Genomic DNA, 22,073 nt, shown 5'->3' with positions numbered 1-22,073 from the left:
GCCAGGATGCCACTGGCCTTCTTGGCCACCTGGGCACACTGCTGGCTCATGTTCAGCTGACTGCCCATCAGTACCCCAAGGTCCCTTACTGTCAGGCAGCTTTCCAGCCACTCCTCCCTGAGTCTGTGGGGTTGCCTGGGATTGTTGTGACCAAAATGCAGGTCTTGACACTTGACCCTATTGAAACTCATACTGTTAACCTTGGCCCATCGATCCAGTCTATCCAGGTCCCTCTGTAGTGCCCTTCTCCCCTCAGGCAGATCAACACTCCCTCCCAGCTTGGTGCCGTCTGCAGACTTACTGAGGGTGCACTCAATCCCCTCAACAAGATCCTTAATAAAGATGTTAAATAGGAGTGGTCCCAGTACCGAGGCCTCCTAGGGGAGGCCACTCATGACCAGCCAAAAACTGGTTGTAACTCCATTAACTACAACTCTTTGGGCCTGGCCATCCAGCCAGTGTTTCACCCAGTTGAGCATACGCCCATCCAAACAGTGGGCTTCTCCATGAGGATGTTGTGGAAGACAGTGCCAAAGGCTACTGAAAGGGTTTACTGATGTAAACCACATCAACAGCCTTCTCTGCATCCACTAAGCAGGTCACCTTATCATAGAATGAAATCAAGTTGATGTTTCTGTTCATTCTTCTGTTTTGATGTGGTGTTTCTCCCACTCACCTTATTGTCTGCTTTTCTCATTTGGAACTAACCTTTTCAGAGGAAAAGTGATTTATACTATTTCCAATTACATTAAGCATTACGGTGAAGCTTCTTCTCAGCTAAGCTAAAGGCACTATGAACATGGAAATTCATGCAATTACTCTGGATAAAAGTCTCGTTCTCCCAATGTCTGTAAAACTTGCATCACAGGAGTACAAGGCAGAGCAGCATCCTCACTCTGAATTTTGTTTTCAACTCAGAAACTGTCTCATGCCACAGGAGAGTCATAATGAAGCCAAACTTCTGACCACAGTTCACTCCTCAGAGTGGATAAAACCCCACCCCCAGGCAAGCTGGGATCCCCAGAGCAGCATGTTCCTGCCCTTCAACTACATGTGGGACTGCAAATACAAGTAGAGCAGTGAGTGCATGCGGCTCTGTAATGTGATTTTTATTTCATGACCTTTCATTTAAAATGGTTGCTGAAGTGCCTGGGAAGATTTTCCTGAATGAAATAGATGCACTAGCCCCACTGAATTACACTGAACTCACCTGTTTCCCATCTTTCATGAAGGGAAAGTGTGAAACCACAGCTTTTTTACCTACATTTTTAGAGATGAAATCAACTGCACCTAGAAGTAGCCACAATCTGCAGCAATAGATCTAGAAAATGAGACAAGGTGGAAACGAGGAACACCTGGTCATATCTCCATACATCTGCAAAGCCAACGGCAGCGTAAGAGAATCTATCATAGGCAGCTTAGTTGAAACACTGGGGAAATTTTGTAACAGTGAAAATGGTGATTGCCTAGGGAAGATGTGATTCCCGGGTGGCCTGGGAGAACAGGCTGAGCAAATAATAATTAGGGAACTATTTAGTTGATGGAATCCTGCTTTAAGGCTGAGCAATGGTTTAGGTGCTCTCTCTCTCAAGGTTCTACATTGGTTTCTATACATTGATGGTTTCAGGGTGTGCATGGAGGGCCCATTTTCTGCAGCATATGCATGTTTACAGAAGTACAAGAGGATGACTAACTGATAGGCACCTCTACAGGAATGTGAAGCAGAGGCCAGGGAGGCAGGGAAGTTTGAGGGGCTGCAACACAGATAGAACTCACATGTTAACTTGTCACACAGATCTGTGGCAGAAAATGCCAGTGGGTTTCAGAGCCCAAACATAAGGATATGTCATTGAAGCTTGAAGCTAATGAATCAGATTTGCATCACAGCTGAAAAACCTAAGTAAAAAAGCTTAGGAAGAGGCAAGAAAAGCAGTGATAAGAAGTAGAAAATAGGCACAGTCTCTGTGGGATAGAGCAGAAGTTTCTCTTATGCCTCCCTTTATCTGAGGTACAAGAAGACAGAGCCACAATCCATTGTGACACTTCAATGGTGAAGTCATCTGCAGCCCATAAAATAAAGAAGTTTTGGAAGAAGAATAAAACCCATCAATTTTCTGTGTCAATTTCTTGTTCTTCAGTGGAGTAAGTGAGACTGGCAAAGCCTGCCAAGCTGGTTCACTAGAAAAGGACATGTAAGGCAGATACCCTAGCCACATCATGCAGGGATTAGTGTACCCATCTCAAAGGACAAGAGTAAGAGGAGTGCCACTGTTTGCTTGTTGGCTATAGACTTAAGCTTCTAACAATCATTTTTCTCTGCTCTAATTGCACAGATTAGTCATGCAGCCAGGTGGTGGGACATGAGACTAACTCCTACTCCTGATTAGGAACTTTTGAACAGCCCAAGAAATAGTGCCTCATCTGTGTTTCTTCACAGCATTTCACGCAGACTAGAGAGGTGGGGATTTATTGTTTCTTGCCACCTAAGTGCTGACTGAGAATCAGCACTTGGAACAGGAGCAGGGGACAGAGGCATCCTGATGGTTCACAGGAACAGAGCCGTCTCTGCTTATGTGGGAGCAGCAACCAGACCATATGCCATGTCCTGCTAGCCATTCAAAATTTACCTTTTTCCCCAGAAAAAGCCCATCAGTAGATGCAGCCTCATGGCTCTGCTTCCAGTCCTATGGGAGCAGCCCAGGCGTAGCACATATGAATGCTTAAAGTCCCAGTTTGGTCTGTCAGCATTTAGCATTTGCCTGGAAGGAGTAGCAGCAACAGGGTGCTAATCGATGCATACTGATTTCCCAAGAGGACTCCTCTATGCACAGCCCTGTATTCACTTTGAAAGTGATGCTGTTGTTACTAACTGGGTACCAAGCAGGGGGATGGGGTGGAACCACACTCTAAAGCAGATCTCAGGCAGGGGTGGCAACAGCAGTGAGCTTCCCAAGAGGAAATATGGTCTCCGGCAGCTCAGAGCCAGCGCCCAATCCAATGGGCATTTACAGGAGTACAGGGACTTTTTAATATACCTTTGATCCTGTACTATTTAAGATAACAACCACATTAACACTGATGAATTTTTTGTAGCCAGGCCAGAAATTATCTTTTCAACTGAAATAATTGCCAGTGAATCTGGTTGCTTTTCAGACATCCTGGAAAGAAGATAGATTTGCATGCATGTTAATATGATGAATGAGCTGTCTGCTCTTACATGAATGATCAGCAGTGTCATCTTCAAAGTAATCAAGACAACAGCAACTACTTAATCACATCCACTGGTGCTGATATAAAATGTAAGCCCTTTATTAGGCATTCATATTTCAACCTCCTCTTCAGCTTCAGCACATGACTTAATAAATATTTGCCAGCAGCAGAGCTTGTTTGCTAGGAGAGATCCAGGCTGTCAGCTGAGGCAGCTTTTAATGGTCCATTTGATAAAGCTAATTCTGCCATGGGCTGATGTCAACACATAATGAATATATAAGAGGGAAATTCTTGTAATACAGTACTAATGGCCATGCATCTTGCTTATTATTAATAGCAATGTTTAAGGCCCTTGATATGCAATAGAAATTCAGCATTTTGGGGGTCGCTTTTAGGTGTGCACTCCAGCAAATTGTGTCCACTCTACCCTTTGGAAAACCAACACCCTGACTTAACATACAAGAAGGACTCTGGCTTTTCTAAACAGCCTCCTTGTTTTCCACTTTCTGTAAAAGGAATCCCCCATCTATAAAACTGAACCCTGGTGATGAAGGTCCCAGGTCCCATGAAGAACAGGTCGTTGCATTTTGCATCATAGAGGAATTTGTGAAAGAAGCTATGAATAGAAGGGGAATTTACAATCTTCCTCTAAAAGCCTAACTTTGTAGGCAAAAATGGAGCCAGCCAAAATCAACCTGGAGAGGAGGCATCTATGGGCTGATCAAAGATTTATTCATCCCTTTACTCAACCACTCCCTCTCCCCATCAGTCAGCTGCTCACATCTGGACAGCTCTGGCACAGGAAGCCTCCTTAGAGCAGTCTATGAGTTACTGGTAAATTGGAGATGTGTAATGGTAAAAGGATTTGATTTTGCCCTTGATTGCCCTTATTATTAAAAGTGTGACTTTATCACTTTCCCACCCCTCTCTTCCCACTCAGTTAATTACTAACCAAGTCCCACCAGCAGGAAATAAGATCTTATCATGAAGAGTAGTAGTCATGGCTGAGTAAGACATGCCTTGGAAAGGGCAGATGCAGCCAAGTCAGAAAATCAAATAATGTACGCTTTTCCAACAGGCCTGAGACAAATGGCTAAACTGTGGCAACAGCCCTTCCCCGTGGTGGGAGGTATTTGCATGCAGGATTTCCTTTGAACCATAATGCAGATGCAGCTGCTCTGCTTGTACTTGAGGCCTTTGAAGTTTGAAAATCCAAACCTCATTTCCCACCCGTTCTTAAACTGAAGTGATTGGGAACTGAATGAACTTAAATTACAATGTTTGTTATTGTATCTCCTAGACGTGTGACCTCACTCTGTCAACGTCATTCCTTTCTCTTGCAGGATTTTGCCTGTATGTGCAACACACATGACATTTCCAGAAAGTCCAGGTGTTGTGCGCTTATCACTTCAGCCTCCTTTTTCCCATTACTTACTATGAAGCGTGACACATTGTGTATGGAAAAGCCCAGAAAGCCATGCCCTGCAGCACCAAGAGATATACTCGGAGCTTTCGAAATGATGCTCATCTTTTCCATCACGTTTCAATCCAACATTATTCATTGTGTGATAAATATCATCCAGATGAGTGTCATGCAGGTTTGCTCAAAGCTTGCATTGGTTCAGGCAGATTTTCTAGTCAACCGTCACTTTCAAAAAGCAAGAACTGTTACTAGTCTAGTTGTTTTCAAGAGCTGAAGAAAAAATATTCTGTGTCCTTCCATTTTCTTATACATTCTTGAGGAATTATGCTCATTGGTGACCCTCAGGCAAAATAACCTTTTGACCAAGTTGTAACACTGTGGGATGTTCAAGTAGTACAGCAAACTTCAGAGAAATATTCAAAAATAGCAAACAGTGAACGGCAAGAGAGGGAAATCCAGCCAAATCTCCACAGAACCCAGGGTGGATGAGCTTATGTTAGCACAGCACAAGCTGATACAGCTTGGGGCACACACCATGTAGAGTTGTCAGCTCAGTTCCTGCAAGCACATCGGGTGTGGAGGTACTGACCTCTAGCATCCACAGGAAATGAAGGGAGTTGTGCCGCGTGGCACAGAAATGCTTGCACTGGAGAATCCCTTCTGCTTGGACCAGTGGTCAGGGAGTCAGAGACCAATAGCAGCTGGTGGTGACCAGTGTCCAGAGCTGTCCACGAAACACAACAAGTAACTCTGACATTGCTTGTCACCAGCTAGGAGGATTGGAGGATAGCGATGAGCAAAAGAAGATGGGCAAACTTGAAAGGGACATTCAAAATCTTCCATGTACACAGTGCTCCTCTTGGCTTCTACCTTTCAGCCCAAAACAATGTGAACTGGCATTTCTCTTTCCAAGCTTGTTGTGAGGCTAAGAAGCAAGAAAGAAAAAGCTCTCTCTATGGTAATATATGGTAATAAATACATTTGCACACTTAGGCACTCACTCTACTACACCAGCCAGAAAGATACTGATTTCAGCAGTCAAAATGCAAGACGTCCTGGCGCCCTTTCCAAAATATTTGTTAATATAAAATGAAAGTTTTACAACAAACACATGTCCCATTAAAAAGCTTCTTAACATATCAGTGACATAGGTGCAAGCAAAATCCCTCTAGACATGGTCTTTAATTGGTCTGCCCCACATCTTCAAACCTAGGATATAAATATACCTGATATGGGTAATATACTGATAAATGGAGGGGTTTTTTTTTGTCTTTTAGACCTCAAAGAATCATCTGGGAAACCACAAAAGTTTAATGAGCTTGCCCCAGAAACATTAGGTTTTATGGAAACAGATTAAAAAATTTTGCTTTACAACTTAATCACACAGTATAATGAGTAAAGAAAAAATAATGCCATACAGAGAAGACATGGGAAATTCCTGCATTAGTTGTATGAAATGTATGAAAAAATTATGCAGAGATAGAATGAAAATCAAAACAAATGTGAAAGAAGACAGGCAAGTATGTAAAATAGGGATTATAGGCTTGTAAGAGACAAGGGCAGTTCCCTGTCAAGGCAAGAGGTAATCCTTAATGTAACTTATGTCAAGAAAGTTTTCGGCATCTTCACATTTGAACTTTTGCAGGAAGATGGAGTAAAAGATTGAAGAATAAACCTGGAATCCATCTCTGTACATTATCTTAGGAACAAAATTTGTTCAGAACAGCCAAGTCACTGAGTTTCCTAACTGTGGATCTGATGGTGCTGTGGGGCACTGCTCAGTGTCAGGTCAGGGAGTAATTTCTGAGGACTTGTTTCTGATTAGACTGAACACTGCGGAATGCTTCTTCTCTTATTACTGCTTGCCTGTCTGACTTAGACTGGGAGCTCAGGTAACACAAGTAAGCAAAAAGCTCAGAAGCACGAAGAACCATCATTTTGTGATCAGTTAATTACAAATGCAGCTACACTTCGAAGGAGTGCTCTCAATATAGTTTTGTCCTTAGAAAAGAAGGTGACATCAGCAGTGAAAGATTTGCACATGCAGATCCATGTACACAGGCAAAAAAGGGCTTAAAGAAAAGCAAGAGCAAAGAAGAAGCTAGGTCTTTGGCAGACATATGCAATCATTCTGATAAGTAGATGGTGTACAGTCTGCATACCCCAGCAGTAGGACCTGTACTTCCAGAGCACAAGCTTGTCCAGTTTTGAAGCTGAAGATCAAGAGAAGTGTTCAGTTTTGAGGCAGCACAGTGATGGGACGGTATGGAACCCTGAACATAGTCACTGAGATAGGGCTCAAACATAGGTATCTGCTGCATGCTCCCTTGAATTGCTGTGCTAAGCTGCTGTGATGGGATAGCTGTAGTCCTGCGTCAGGTCTGACAGCTACATGACAGTTTTTCAGATACTGTGGAGCATTTCAGATGGCACATATGTGTGTGAGTCTTAGCATGCAAGCTGTGTCCTATCTGAGCCTGGGGCGCCCGTGAATTGTTTTCTCCTTGGCTCTACAAGGTTCTTTACACCAGACAATCTAAAGTTATTAAGATCATGGATTCACAAGATGATATGATGTGAGTACTGTATGTACAAGCAGAAAGAGGCAAGACCAGTTCCTAGATGCTAACTTGCTCATGGTGTCAGAAAGCATAAGAAATCCTTCTGTGTTACTGCTACCTTCTCTTATGATGTTTGTTCCCATGACATCCCCATTGCAGTAACAATCCCATTATGATGACACCAAGAAGGCTCTCCTGGTCAGAAAGCCATGCACAGGTGTGGCAAGACATATAGCAGAATGCAAGATTTGCTACAGCTACACCAATCTAAACACATCTCTTTTATACTACCTGTTGACAAGAGAATAGCTTTTGTGTTCCACATAGGTCTGTACCCAACAAGACTTGATATTTATGAACAAGGTGGGAAGTGCTGCAGAAATACAGAACTTGACCTGACTTTTTTTCTGGGTCAAGGAATAGATATTTCCTCCCATATTGTTCTGTCAGAGCTGAAGGGTTCTTGCAGATGGAGTTGGGTAGGCAGAAAGCCAGCTCTTTCTATTGGCAGGCACAGAGCGGAGAGGACAAGGTGGCAGCAACCGAGGTTTAGCTTGGCTGATGTTGGCAGGGAATTACACTGTGAACACTGTCTTCAATGTGGTGTATGCTGGGTCAGGAGTGTATGAAAATATACCTGCTGCCTAACACCTATATTAGGCATTCTGGCTAAATGAACTGAAATTTATTCAAAACTCAGACCTGGTTTTCTTCAGATCCCTTTTGTGGAATGATCCATCAGCATCCAGACCTGGTACTGTGGAAGCAAAAATCCCATTCCCATCATTAGCTCTTGGTGGGATTTCTGGCGTGGTCCTAGGTTCATCCTTCCAGAGGTACGTGCATCTCCATCATGAACATCAATTCAGTGCTCCTCCTGCAAGGAAGGCGGGAAGATTAATTTCTTGTCATACGTGACTGAACTGAAGTCACTCTACACTTGGATACCCAAATAAATGAGAAGACATCCTCATTCCAGGAATCAACTGGAGATTTCAATTTCACAGACCTTCCTATACCTCCGGCTCTCCAGGTTTTGGCTTTCTACACGTTCTTGGAAAAAAAAAATAATAATAATAATAAAAATCTAAAAACATGATGCTTATTTAACATTCTGCCATTAACACAAAGTGCATATAACTTTGGCTCCTCTCCTCAGCCGAGCTGACTATTAAGGAATAAACTACAATACTTTTGCAGTCAAAGGAATGGGTTTCCATGAGGGAGGATGAGGAAAAGATGAAACAAAACAAAACAAAACAAAACCCTCAATGCTGTGATTAAAATTCTGTAATCTGACAAAAGGCCAATGTACTGATCCAAACGATTTGGTCCCCAGAGGAAATGTCTTATTAATGTAACTCATATTTGGGCTATGCCAAGGTTACATTGGGCAAGATAAGACTTTGTCAAAAGCAGTCTGCTGGCAAAGCCCCACGTTTTCCACTGCCAAGAAGGACATCTGATTTCAAGGATGCCTTCCACCAGCAGTGACTGCTCCTGCTGTTTTGAGAGCCCAAGCAGGCAGGCTGAGACCTCCAGAGTTAGCCTCCATTTGGGACGGGAGAAGGGATTCAGTTCTCTTACACAATATTTAACAAGACCTCAAAGCCAGAGATGTTTACTCTCCTTACTTCAGCCTAGAGCATGACTGCAAGACTCAACTAGCCTAGAATTTTCACAAGGCATCTCTGAGATGAATCATTACTACAGGATACATGATTACTTAACATATTGTATGCACAACTAGATGAAACCAGCTTTCTCCTCTCTTTTCTTTCTCCTTCATCCAATCTCCCCAATTATCTTCATCCAATGAAGCCAAGCTCCTTTCAATACCTCAAACTTGCCAGGGAGAGCTGTTCCAGCTTGCTAATTGAATTATAACACACCCTCTAAATAAGACTCTGGCTCAGAAATCACTTAGGTGAGAATATCCCTTAAGAGCATAACAAGAAGAGCATGGTTGGATGAGTAATTGATTCAATTTGGATTGAAATGGAATGATCTAGTTGTGTCCTACTCTGTTTTCTCCTCCTATATTTGCAGAGACAAAATGCCTGCAGCAGGTCTGTTCTCAGGGCTCAGAAATCAGTTGAAGGCTCTGAACTTTCCTTTAGAGGGTGACTAACTCCAGCCATCATCAGGAATTCACAAGCAGCTGTTCTCTTACAGAAGAACAGAGCTGGGAGATGGAGGTCCAGAGCTGCGTGGGTAGACAGCACTTTTGCTTTGAGGATTATCTAAGTGGCTGTTTTTCAGTGGGGTGATGACTGGATTTTCAGGACTGGACGTAAGTTGGAGAATGATCCCAAGTCAGCCAAGCAGTGGGCTGAGTGTCATCCATTTTCCATCACAATTCATAGGTTATCTTGTTTACAGAGGCAATGCCTGCCCTGGGACAGATATTGTCCGAGCAGTGACAGTCTCGGCATGATTTCTGGAAAGAAGGCAGGGGAGGACTGACAACTGGCAATGGGATAAGCAACAGGAAGCCAGGTGCCTCATGGGGGAGAAAATCAGAGGATGTCAACACTGGGAGACCGCTGAGGAGTAGTCTAATTTTACATTTAGTAGATGAATTGTAGTGGTACAACTTCATGCCGGAGGCAAGGGAGATGTATCCCTCTTTGCCTGCATGCAGCACCTAGTGGATCTAAAAGCAAAGATAAGAACCTGATATGGAGCAGTTGTTACTGTCTTCTTACCCCGCCTTGACCTATCTGGGCCTGGAGGATCTCTGATAAATCTTTCAGCAAATGTACCTGGCTCAGAGCACACCAAGGCTGCCAATTTATTAAGAAAACTAATAAACACAGTAGATATGATCTCAAAAAACTTGGAGCAAGCTGCTGCTAGGGCAGAGATTTTTCCTTTTGCACTTCCAGGGAGAACTTCAGCTTATGTTTGGGAAGGCAGGACTGTATAGGAATATGCAATACAACAGCAAGTGTCATGTTAGCCATGTTTAAGATGGGATGGACTTTTTTACCCCTCTGCATGCCCATCTCCAACTATCCTGACAGTATTTCTGCTTCCCCTCTGCTTCAGATAAGATCTGAATATGCAGATCTGGGACACTAGATGCAAATGGTGTCAGGTCTGCAATGCAGAGACTGAACATTTCAAAACAGTTGCATGCTCACACTATCAGTGCTCTCCCTGACAGTTGGAAAGCTAAAAATTTTTCTCTATGAGTGACAGCATGAAAATAAAGGTCCATATAACACATACAACAAAGTCTGGTGAGAACAGGGGAGTCTCTGTTGTAACATTTGCAAGTGAAGGGTTTTGCAGATGGATTTGTTGCATCTCTCATAGCACAATATATGCCAGGATGGTTTATGGCCTCAACCTTGTAGAAGAACCTCATCTCAGTATTTCTTCCCACACTTTCTGGCTGGCAGAGCTCAGAAAAAGAAGAATTGATCCTGGACTTTCTGGGGCACGGGAAGGAGTCTTTTTCTGATTTGCAAACACTGATTTGCAATGGATTTGTACCTCTTCTTCCCAATCTTTTTTTCTGCACAGCTCTGATTCCCACCACTCATCTATCCTGCAGGCTTTAGCTTGAATGTTGCCACCTTATTAAATGTGAATTGAATTAGACAGGAGGCAATTAACTGCACTGGAATTTTCCCAGGGTATCAGAGCAAACATACTCAGTGATATCTGGTGAGATCTTTACAGACCACAAGCAACATAGATATCGTGTATAATGATGGTGCTTCCCACATTTTCCTTAGCATGCTTCTGGGACATTGTGCTGAGGAGCCAATCAGAGGGAAGGGTTAAGACACCTCTCTTCGTGAAGCAATTGGGATTTTCCTTGAGATCTCTTTGAGTGTGAGTCTGCTGCTGTGGTTATTTATTCACAAATAGCTGAAAAGCTGTCCTTCAGCATGAGCCACATCTGGCGTGCAAGCTGTGCACCCACACTATCACTCTGCTGAGCCTGAAGAGCAGGGTCCATCATCAGAGCAGGTATGGATGAAGAACACTCCTGCCCTCTTCCCACAGTCACGTTACCTTATTGTCAGGCTGAATATGAGCCTCACCTCAAATTGGGCAAGCCTCATACTGGACTGCACCAGCACAGTGAGATCTTTTGTCTGTGTTGTCTAACCCAAATCAAGGGAGATATCAAGAAATAACAATGGGGGAGGGCTGCCAGGACAAGGAATACAGACCACCAGTCCCATTAGCAGAGTGTGAGGGAGCTGAGATTGCTCAGTCTAGCAAGGAAGAGACTGAAAGGGGATAAAAGCCAACAATGAGTTGAAGGGCAGCTACAGAGGTGGGTAAGTAAATACAGAGCCAACCTGCTTGAGCACTGGGGATAGCCCAGCTAGTCCAAGCAGAAGGCTGGAGGGGAGATCCCAGAGACCTCTTCTGACCAAAACTCATGCAGTCTATCTTCTCATCAGCTTACCAGCGGGGAATTGCTTTCATTGAGAAATTAGTCAGATTTGTCTGGGATTTGATTTCAGACAGGTCAGTTCTGAAAATTCCCATGCCATTTTGGAAACAGATGTGAGTGATCTGTGGCAGACAGTGTTCAGACTGGCACCACTACCAAGAGTAGTCCACCTGTAATCCAAGATACCATCTAAGTTTGTATTTTGGGCCAAACACAGATCTGTAGAGTCCTAACTGCAAGTCTCCTGTCTGTGTAGTACACTGTGTGTATGAGTGAATGACCGCAGACTTCAAAATCTAAATTAGGGATCAGTCACCCTCTGCCAAATCACTCTCGGTTTACTACTGTGTCAGTCTTAATCCAAAGCTTGTCGTGAGCCACGTGTGCTGCTGCATGTGGGAGAAGTGTCCTGCCCCACCAATTTGATAACAATTTAAATTAAATAATTTCACAGGGAAAAGATTTCTTCCTGAACAAGGTCATTTGCAGAGAGAGGAAGCAAGATCTGAATCTGAATGTAACTTGGCCTTGGGTCTGGGTACAAAAGGAAAATGAATACTGAGATCTTCATTTGCTCCCTTGAGCAATTGTTGCAGCTTGCATAAGCAGAGAGGCAACAGAGTAGGTAGAGAAATAGATGCTGGGATAGTGAGAAAGTTCATGCAAGCAAACTTCGGGATGACTTGCACAAAGTGTGAGTTTCTCTTATTCATCTTTTCCTCCAGCCTATTCAACTCTTATATTTGTTTGGCTATTGTAGATGAATTCTTTATTTACTTTTCTTTAGCTTGACTAACATTGCAGTTCTTGTTGAATTAACTGTCACCCCAAGAAGGCAGTGCCAATGGGTGTGCTAATGCTCTCTCCTGCCCATGATATCACAATAGTCCAGGGAACGAAAGTGTTACAAGCTGTACTTTATTCACCTGTATGGACTGTGCTATGTGCACGTAATGCAAATAGAATGTGAAAAAGACATGTTAGCCCAAAAAGCTCTTTGAATTGCAGTAAGATTAGGGAAAGTCCCCAGGGGCCCCAGGGAAGCTGTACTCTGATTTATACAAAGCCAGTGACCTGCAGTGGCTCTGGTTCCATTTGGAACAGCATCAAGATGCAAACTGTGGGTTTCTCATCCAACACCTTTACTCAGTGTAAGCCAAATAAGAGCATTGCCTTAGCCAGGAATAGCAGATCATTTATTGGTGTAGTGAATCCACAGATAAACAGACAGCTACAAATTATGTATTGACATATCATTGGATGGGCTGGGACTACACAGCTCGCCACAACTCATTAAGCTGTAATGTCTTTATTACTGCTGTTCACATGTCTGTAGCCCGGGATGTATCAAAGGGGAAAGAAAATCAAGAAATCTGAATTCTCATCATGCCTGAGTCCAACCAGACGAAAAGCAATGACAAAAACAGTGTTTTTCCAAATCAGATTCCCAAAGAAAAAGTGTCTAAACATGGCTGGGAGAACAAAAGCCGATTGTGGGTGAATGGTGCCATAGAAGCTGAGCAAAGACTTGGCATGGTAGCACCCATCCTGGCAGCACTTTCAAGGACCTTATGCCTATACTGCCAAGGACTGAGCATAGAGCTGGAAGGGTCTGTGAGACACTGAGGTGATGGGAAGTTATTTCAGGCATGAAGACATTTACTCACTTCCTTCAGCCAGTCGAACTCCACTGGGAAGCCAACAGTGGTTACCATAGAGGAGCAGGCTCCCAACCCTGGGTAGCACAGGTAGACTTCAACATCACCTACTGGTTTTCAAAGATGTACTGTCATCTTTTATTCCATGCTCCCTACTCATGGGGCAGTTCACTCAAAAGATCCCTAGAAAACCTCCCATCCTCTGCCCTTCTCCTTGCAGTGGTTAACACCACTGCCTGTAAGGCTGATCCTTCAGCTCTCAGTGCCTTGTGGAAGAGATTTGTGTCCCCCAACACCATGAGGTACAGCAAAGCCCACATCCATGACTGTCTTGTTCTGCATTATGAAAACAGAAAGAAGAGGGAGGGAAGAAATAGACAAACACTTTGGCAATAATCTAGGGAAAATAAGGCTAAGGAGGAATCTCAAAGCCTCTCTGGTTGGATAGGCAACAATTAACAGTAGAGTGAATCAATATTTTTACACTTTTTAGCCAAATGTGAGCTTCTTAGGAAATTGGAAAATTCTGCAAAAAGCTTGATTGCCCACATCTCTGGAGTTCAGCACAGAGGGAGCCAGGTAATGACTCACATGGGATCAGTTCTAGCTGCTAGGTCCAGTCCATAAAGCCACCTACAAAGCCATGCTGCGAGGAGGCATTCTGCCTTGGCAAGGCTGGAACATGCAGTGCAAGTAATCTCATAGTGCTCTCTGGCACAGGCTTTGCATGTCACATTCACTTTCCACAGGTCTCTGGAACCTCAGGAGCTTGATCAATAAAAGAGCCAGACAGGGAGCTGCCCCAAAAGGAAACTTGTCCAGCCTTGAATGGAAAGAAGGAAAGGAAAGATCAACTAAGAAAATGAAAAACACAGTGGTGGGGAGAATGGCAGAGAACAAAGGATAGTTGTCACTTTACACCAGATCCCACATCTTCACTGAATGACACCCACAACTGTCAGCCAGTAGCTACCCATAGGCATCACTGCAGATGATCTCTAGACAAAGCATGCATCTCATTACAAACCTGAGGTCTTTTGGCCGAAGTGAATTAGGGGCTGGTGAACACACCTGAAGACCAAGCACTTAGCAGAGGAGGCCACAGTTTTGTCCTTTGCGCAGAGAGATGAAGCATTCTGGAGGTGCAGCTTTGAGGCCATGGCCTTGGGCACCTGGTAATGGGAAGTGTGGAATAAACACCTTCTCCACACCCAAGAGAAGAGGTTTGTACCTGTGGCTTTTGCCTTTCCTGTGGATGGCAGTGTTCCTTATACTAACCATGTGTTAGCACAAATTGTAAGTTATTTGTGTTATGCCTGGGATAACAGGCACAGGAGACCCATCAACACCACAGCCTAACATCCCTTATGAAGGATGACGAGAGGACTTGGGTGAGGAAGCAGCATCAAGAAAGTCAATTTCCTTCTCCACCCTGATCCTTCACTTCATTTAATCCTTCCCACAAAACCAGCCTCTTCCTGGCATAACCTCTCCAGCGTCTCTCCTAGTGACAGCACTGTGTTTGCCTCATGTTTGGAGAGAATTGATGTGATTCACCTACAAGTTCTCCAGGGCCTTGAAGATTTTATCCCTGTCCTCCTTGCTCATTTTTCATTTCTCGTGAGAGACAGAACAACGAAGATGACGAAAAAACGTGCAAGATAAGAACGGCACCAAGGATACACAAATCAGGCATCTAACAACTCCAGGTTCTGGGCGTGTGGTTATGAGTCTGCATCTGGATCTTGCACCAGTGCTTTTTACTCCCTGGAACAACACACATTTTCCTTCAAAACCAGAAATACCAATATAATTATCTTCTCCTTCTCAGCAATGAGTAACAGCACAGACACACAGAGCTCAATTTTCAGTGCTGACAAAAGCAATGAATCAAGATTAAGTATTTGAGTCTGGTTTGCCTGAGAGGCAAATGACACCCCGAAACAACCAGGAGGATCTGAGAATGGGAAGGGCTTGGTGCTGAGCAGAAAAGTAGGCAAGTTAGCATATGCTCTGGCTTTTAAGGCTAAAAGTAATATAAATTCCTTACCTAGTAAAAGGAAAGAAATCCATGAGAGGTTTTTCTTTGCAGAGCTACTGAAAAGCTGCTATCAGTAATTCTTCTTTTCCTTTTCACTTCTCTCCCCACCATGTGTGTATTTCCACATAGGGGAAAATGAATAAAAAGTGAACCACAGCAATCAGCACCTGAATATTGAGAGGACTGTATCTAACCAGATTGGAGCTCCATGAAAGAGCAACCTGCTTAGCCAAAGCAGGTGTTTTTTTTTTTTTCACTCTGAAAAGCCCAGCCATATTTTCATCAATTCCATTTTAAACTGGAGGACTAGATGGTGCCCTGGGCAACATGATATAGCACCTGATCTAGTGGTTGGCAACCCTGCCACAGCAGGGGGTTGGAGCTGGATGCTCTTTGAAGCCCCTTTCAACCCCATTCATTCAGTGATTCTCTGATTCTATGACAATTTTCCAAGAAAAAATGTTTCAGAAATCTACAGCCCTGCTATCACAGCTGACTGCTTTCCAGTACTATCCTGGAGGATTTATACAACAGTGATGTGACTAATTCATCTTTCCAATTCCCAGAGGTTTCAGGAGATCCAGAGTCTCTTATCAAAAACAAGCTATTTTGCACCTGCGTTCCTGAGAAAACCAGGCAGAAGTCATCTCCTCACTGCAGGTGTCCAACAGCAAAGTCACACCTTGCAGGAGCGACCACTTGCTGTGTGGGTATCTTCAGGGACATGGGTTAGTAGCCATGGTGGTGATGGGTCAGCAGTTGGACTAGGTGATCTTAGCAATCTTTTCCAACCTTAATTGTTCTATGATCCTAACCTCCCTGTTCATGGAAAGCACAGGTGGCAAAAACATGACAGGAAGAATATCACGTTAGCTCAGCATCCAGGACTAGGGTCTGGTCTATAACCTGTGCTGCAAGCTATATTCAAGAGTTTATCTGCAACCCACATCTTTCCCCAGAGTCACCTATCTGCCCCCTTCAGCACAGGACATCAATGACACCAAACTTGAGAATAATAGAAGGCCAAAATTAGTAGCAAGGACTCACATCATGAAACAAGATTTCCTTGTTTCCCAACATTTGTTGCATTTTACATTCTTTCTCCTGGCTCTTAAGTGAGTTCCTCAGTGCAGTGTTCTGTGATATTCCCAAAACAGTGCAGACATTAGGGGGTACAGAAGGAAAAGATGATGCAGTAGAAAATAATAGAGGACTCCCAAAATGCAAATCCTCTCAAAGGACCCTGAGAGTCTCTTTTTGTTTTGTTTTACTCATACATGTGCAAGTCTTCTTGACACAGTGACAAAGATACAGATCTTCTGCTGGAATAAATAAAGCAGAAAGCAGCCTGGGGTCTGCATGCCCCAGGTCACAGCCATAGCATGGAGCACCATGGGACGGGGGTTACATCCCTCTGTATAAAGAAAGTCCTTCATGTGTCACTCCCTGACACTGGCATTGTCTTCAGTGAGCCCATGATCCAGCAGTATGCCCTTGTGGCCAAGAAGGCCAATGGTATCCTAGGATGCATTAAAAAGAGCATGGCCAGTGGGTCGAGGGAGGTGATCCTCCTCCTCTCTGTCCTGGTGAGAATACATCTGCAGCACTGTGCCCAGTTCTGGGCTGCCCAGTTCATAAAGAAAGGGAACTACTGCAGAGTCCAGTGGAGGGACGCAGAGATGGCTGTGGCACTGGAGCATCTCCCATATGAGGAAAAGCTTAGAGCTGGGGCTGTGAAGAGAAGGGTGAGGAGGGAATCTCATCAATGCTTATAGATATCTGTTGGGCAGGAGTCATATGGATGGGGTTGGGCTTTTTTTGGTGGTTCCAAGTGATAGGACAAGGGGCAACGGGCACAAAAGGAAATACAGGAAGTTCCGTATGAACGTGAGGAAAAACTTCTTTACTGTAAGGGTGACAGAGCACAGGAACAGGCTGCCCAGAGAGGCCGTGGAGTATTCTTCTCTGGACATATTCAAGACCTGCCTGGATGCCTACCTGTGCAACCTATTGTAGGGAGCCTGCTATCACAGGGCAGTTGGATTCGATGATCTCTTGAGGTCATTCCAACCCCTGCAATTCTGTGATTCAACAAAAGAGGAAGATGAAGGAAGGGGCAGGACAGATTTGCTCGAAGCTCAGCTGAAACAGCCAAGCAAGTGCACAGGAGGCGTGTGAGGAGGAGGTGTGTCAGAGACGTAAGGTTTGGACATGGCAGGAGTCAAGGACCCATCAGTGTCCGAGACCACGAAGGGTGGTGGAGAGAGGAGCTGCTGGAGGAACAGACAAAAGTGTCTCTGCACAATGGCCATGTCCCTGATGCCCTGCTCATTCCTCTGGTGACTAGCTCCCCGCTCAGTGTCCTCGAGTGCTGAGCTTTGTTCCCACATGTTCAGGGCATAGGTGACCATAAAGCAGTGTTACCTTTGCTCAGGAAAAAACTTTCATTAGCCCTGCTCCCTTTGTAACTTACTTTCCTCCCAGGGGCTGACAGAACTGCAAACATTTCCTCCTCAAAAATGGAAGGAAGAAGCCATGAAGAGACCATGCCCTGAAGGGAAATGATAAACAAACCCGTGACAGCGTCACCTCTTTGATAAAATGCTGGGAATGTACTATGAGGACACCTCAGCAAAACGTGTCTGGATAATAGCCCAGAGCAAGAGCTCCCAGCTCCCACGTGGCCCCAGCTCCTGGATTGTTCCACAGCAGCTTATCCTATCCCCAGTGAGCCATAGGCAGACAAGGGGCCGGGGGCTCTGCAGGATCACCAGGCAGAAGGAACAGGAGGGCAGAGGGAAAAAGACCAAAGAGGAAGAAAAGCAACAGGGAGAATGCCCTAATGAAAGAGGATGAAACATGGAAGACAAATTAATCTCAAAGGCACTGAAATACGGAAGAGATGCATATGAGGGCTGAGCATAGAACAGGTCATGGGAAGGGAAAATACCAAAATGATTGAATAGCAAATGTTTTGTACAGTCTGTCTCTGTAGTACATGACACTATCTTCAGCACACAACCTCTCCCTGCCCGCCCAGGGGCAGGGCGGTGCTGCTGCTCTCTCTGCTTTGAAGGCACACACAGGCTCCTGCCCAGACCTACAAAGGGTCTCCAGCGTGGGAAAGCTCTGCATTGGTACTCCTCACTTCCAGGCAGCTGGCAGGGGCCGGGTGTGCCCTATAGCATAAACAGGGAGAGCGCTCCTCCCCAACACAACTCCTGCAAGAGGGAGGACCCACAGACTGCCACTCTGAGACTTTCTGCTCCCACTTATTCTTCCCTGGATTATAAATACATAATGTTTTTTACCCCCGTATTTCTCTTTGAAGCAATGCCTTGCAAGGGAATTCAGGACTCAATCCTAGGTGTTTGTCAGGGGTTGTATAGCTCAGGGGAGATCATAGAATTGTACCATCATAGAATCATAAGATGGGCTGGGTTGAAAAGGACCACAAAGATCATCGAGTTTCAACCTCCCTGCTATGTGCAGAGTCGCCAACCACCAGCCCAGGCTCCCAGAGCCACATCCAGCCTGGCCTTGAATGCCTCCAGGGATGGGGCATCCACAATCTCCTTGGGCAACCTGTTCCAGTGCCTCATCACCCCTGTGTGAAAAACTTCCTCCTAATGTCTCGCCTAAACCTCCTCTGTTTCAGTTTAAAACCATTCCCCCTTGTCCCATCACTATCCACACTTGTAAACAGCCGTTCCCCCTCCTGTTTATATGCTCCCTTCAAATACTGGAAGGCCACAATGAGGTCTCCCTCATTGTGTGAGTCTCTTTTTTTGATTCTTTTTGATTCTTCAAACCCATCCCCTCACACTGAGAATAGGATTCAAGGCTTTAAAGTCACTGAACTGAAATGAAGAAGAACCATTTCTTCAGGACCAGAGTCTCTCCTGCTTTGCTGCTTTCTGTCCCATGGGTTTTCCTCCCAGCAAACCCAGCCTCAGTAGGAGGGAAGGTGGGAGATTGTCACCCAGAGAAAATGCTTGCACAGGAGGTAATCAGTGATCCCACAACCCTACTCCGGACCACATCATTTATGGATGCAGGAGGGCTGAGGGGAGAGCCAGACTCTTTTGGCCAAGGCCAGATGTGCTGGTCGGGCAGCAGCTGTGCTAGGATGCACTGAGCTGTAGATCGCCTGGGGATCAGATGCTATTATTTCTGTTACTCCAACTCAGAGCAGGATTCTTAGCTTGACCTCTCCTCTCCCATCAGCTTCTTTCCTCCTGAGGGGCCAATAGCACTGTAAGCATTTCCTGAGAGAGCACAAAATATAAAAGAGGAAAGGACTCAGGCACGCAACAATTTGGCTGGAGAGTACCTAAAGCAATGCAAACAAGAAAGGGAATGCAAAGTTAAAGGGCAACAGAAACTTGCTCTTCTATGCTGGGTGGGGTTCAGAAGCTGCAAGCAAGCGCAGGATGTTTAATGAAAATTTAATTGTTTTAGTGACTGAGCTGATACCAGCTAAGACACAAAATTCAGCTACTACAAGTTGCCCCAGTGACTCATACTGAATGGAAAGTATTACCCTGATCTTAGCCATGCAGGTTAGCTCCCCATGCTCTGGATCTGCCTCTCATGGCCAGAGCCAGTGCACAGTCATATTAAAAGCCTGACGTGAAATGATGAGTTCCAGTGACAGATGCCTTACTGTGCTTGGTTTGGAGGGCAGGGAATCCTGGTGCAGACCTCACCAGCCAGCCTGCTGCATTCACTTGAACTATGACATCTTTAGCTCTGATAGCCCAGGCAGCTGGATCTGACAGAAAACATCCACCTGAGACCATTTCCCATTGATGGAGGCCAGAAAGATGAATCATCTATGTAGTTCCCTTCAGGTTCATCCAGAACGGAATTGCCGTACTCTCATATACAACCTGGAACAGTGAAAAACCATCTAGGACAATGCAAGCCTGTCTGGCAAGGAAGATGTCTTCCAGTAAGGAAATTAGAATAAGGAAAGCTTTAATTATGAAACTACATCAAAATTTTTCCTTAGGACAGAGGATGAGGTTTCCCTTCCCAGTATAAACCAACAAACTCCTTTCAGTTATGATGCAAATGCAGCTTTACTCTGGCTCCTCAAGAAAGTTGGTTTCAACCAACTTTATTATAGCTCAAAACAAACAAAGAAGAATATTTGGGAACTGAAAAGCCACCTCATTTGTATGCCTTTTATTGCTCCCTGTAACAGCATTTCTAACGAGGGCAGGGAGGTGTAAGAGACTGTTGCTGGAGACAGAGCACAGAGACAGACACAGCTTTTGTCTGGTTCCTGTGCATTCTTATGTCTCTATGGAAATGGATATGCTACTACAAATGAAATAGAAATATAGAGATCTGTTGAGTTTCGGCTCCTGCTTAAGCCATAATCTCCTGGTTGAGGAATTCAGCTCAAGTTCCATCATCTCCAGGATATGACCCTGTCATACAGAGAGAGGACACCCTAATACATCTACACAGGGCTTGCAGCTTGCCCGGGAAGATTGTGGATGCCCCATCCTTGAAGGCATTCAAGGCCAGGCTGGATGTGACTCTGGGCAGGCTGGTCTGGTGGTTGGCAATGCTGCACATAGCAGAGGGTTGAAACTAGATGACCACTGTGGTCCTTATCAATCCAGGCCATTCTACGATTCTGTGATTCTATGATTCTATGACATAGGGCCTGGGGGAGACCTGCACCTCAAATGTCTCCACATACCTCCATTTAGAAATATGGCTGAGCCCATCATTAACACAGTCAGTGAAGCAATTCAGCCCCCACTACAATGGACTCACAAGGTGACCATTTCTCTAGGCTCCTTGACTGTGTTCTTTTAGCACAACAGAACCAGCATGCACATGGAGAGGAAATGGAGCTTGGAGTCCCTATGAAAGTAGTGATGGTGAGGATATCATTGTTTTGTCCTCTTTCCTGCTCACCCAATGCTCACTGAATGTTCATACTACCACTTGTCAGCCTGAGCAGGGTCATGGGCTCCCAGACCTCCCCCAGCTTTCAGTACCTTTATCTTGCAGCTGTGGACTCAGATACAATCATCTCCTGCACACGTTCTCTGTGCTGGATCTATGAACACTCTTGTGCAATTGTCCTCCCGCTCCATATCCCCTGGAGGCAGCATAGAGGTTCTCAGCATTTCACATTTTTTACCTGGAGGCACAAACACAGTCGTCTTCATCCCCATATCAAGAGCATTCATCACCGTGACATGTTTTTTAAGTTCAGCTGCTCACCTGCACATTGCGGGGCTAGGCTGCCTGGCCTGACATCTGCTGAGCTCTCTTGCAGCCTCTGGACTCAGGGAAAGGGAACATGGGTTAGAGGTGTGCTAAGTTTTGACTTCATATCTTGCTGCTTGAAGATAAAGGAGGCTTTGTGTGCCACATCTATTAACTTGTATTTACTGAGATGCATTTTCCATCCTGACCATTCCTATGTCTTGTGTTTTGTACTGGGTCTCATGTCTTATATCTGGAATGGAGCTTTTCAGCAGCCACCACACAGAGCAACGCAAGGGGGGCACCAGCTCACCCTACAGCTACCTTCTTGTGGGCTCCCACAGCATTGCCAGCAGGGCTAGCAGGGGCAGGTAGGTGTCCTCACCTGTCTATAAGCAATTGGCAGGACACACCCCAGGTTCCAGGACTCTCCTCCTCTACCCTTAGGTCACGATGATCAGCTGCAGACACATACGAAGCGCAGGATAGCAGGGAATGTTTTGTTGATATTCCAGATCCAAAAAGA

Source organism: Tetrao urogallus (genome assembly GCF_951394365.1).
Source record: "Tetrao urogallus genome assembly, chromosome: Z".
Classification (NCBI taxonomy): Eukaryota; Metazoa; Chordata; class Aves; order Galliformes; family Phasianidae; genus Tetrao; species Tetrao urogallus.
This window is presented reverse-complemented; position numbering follows the sequence as displayed.